Source organism: Octopus sinensis, linkage group LG23 (assembly GCF_006345805.1).
Source record: "Octopus sinensis linkage group LG23, ASM634580v1, whole genome shotgun sequence".
Lineage (NCBI taxonomy): Eukaryota > Metazoa > Mollusca > Cephalopoda > Octopoda > Octopodidae > Octopus > Octopus sinensis.
This window is the reverse complement of record NC_043019.1, coordinates 17,885,636-17,886,613: the sequence shown is the minus strand read 5'-3', so window position 1 is coordinate 17,886,613 and position 978 is coordinate 17,885,636. Positions and strand designations below refer to the sequence as shown.

Genomic DNA, 978 nt, shown 5'->3' with positions numbered 1-978 from the left:
GTTGCAACCATTGCCCCCTCCACCACCACCACCACCACCACAACTACCATCATATCACCACCGCCGCCGCCACCACCGCCACCACCATACACCTCCTGAATCTACCAACTCAAAACAGTAACAACAAGTGAAAAAAAAAATCAAAAAAGAAACCACCAAAACATACAAAATGATAAACAACCAGAAAACCCTTTAAAAAAATTGGGGACAGTGGAGAGATGAGAGAAAGGGAGTGGGTGGGGGGGAAGCATAGACAGTGTCTGCTGTCAGAGTGCTCTCCCTTGTCCCTCTCCCTAACAAACTCGGGTCACTTTGGGTTCTTACCTGAAACCCCACAGGGCAATCAACGGGAGTAAAAGGTAAGGGCCACCACCACAGTGGAACAAATTCAGTTCCAAAATGTGGCAGACAGAACTGAATACCAGATGAGACAATGGTATATAAGGAAAAAGGTGACCTCTCTACGTCGTCCCCGTCCCCCAGAAAGGGTCAAAAGTCATGGAATATGTCTAATTGTGTCATGAAACACAACATCAAGAAGAACAACAAATGGAAACAAAATGTTAAGTAAAGAAAAGGAAAAAGAAATACTAAGAATAAGACACGACCCACCCCCGCCCCGCCCCCGCCCACACGAGGGTGGGGGGAGGGGGGCGCTCCTATTTGTCTTTTTTTTTCCTCTTTACAGAAACGAATCGAAACAAGACATTAAATGTAAATAACGATCAACGTCTGATGTTTGGACATTTTTTCTTTTCTGTTGTTGTTGTTGTTATTCTTGTCTTAGTTGTCCGTTTGTTTAATCTCCCCCAGCAAAGCCGTCCATGATCCAGCTGACCTGAGGTGGACAACGTTCCAGCCGATAACAACTGGTCTTTTTTCATTTCCACCTTCGTGGGTCTACGTCAAGGACTTCATTAAGCACCACCACCATCATCTGGTGGCGGCAGGGAATGGAAGAACCATTCGCGTGCAAAG

At 46.0% G+C, this 978-nt stretch overlaps 1 protein-coding gene across 1 annotated transcript in view; it reads left to right on the top strand.

Moving 5' to 3' along the window:
• Positions 1-729, top strand: part of LOC115223384 — a 137,388-nt gene extending 136,659 nt beyond the window's left edge. The window contains exon 15 of the transcript XR_005003537.1: positions 1-729. This exon is cut by the window's left edge and continues 1,283 nt beyond it. The gene's annotated coding sequence lies outside the window, so the exon portion shown is untranslated.
• The last annotated feature ends 249 nt before the right edge of the window (positions 730-978 follow it).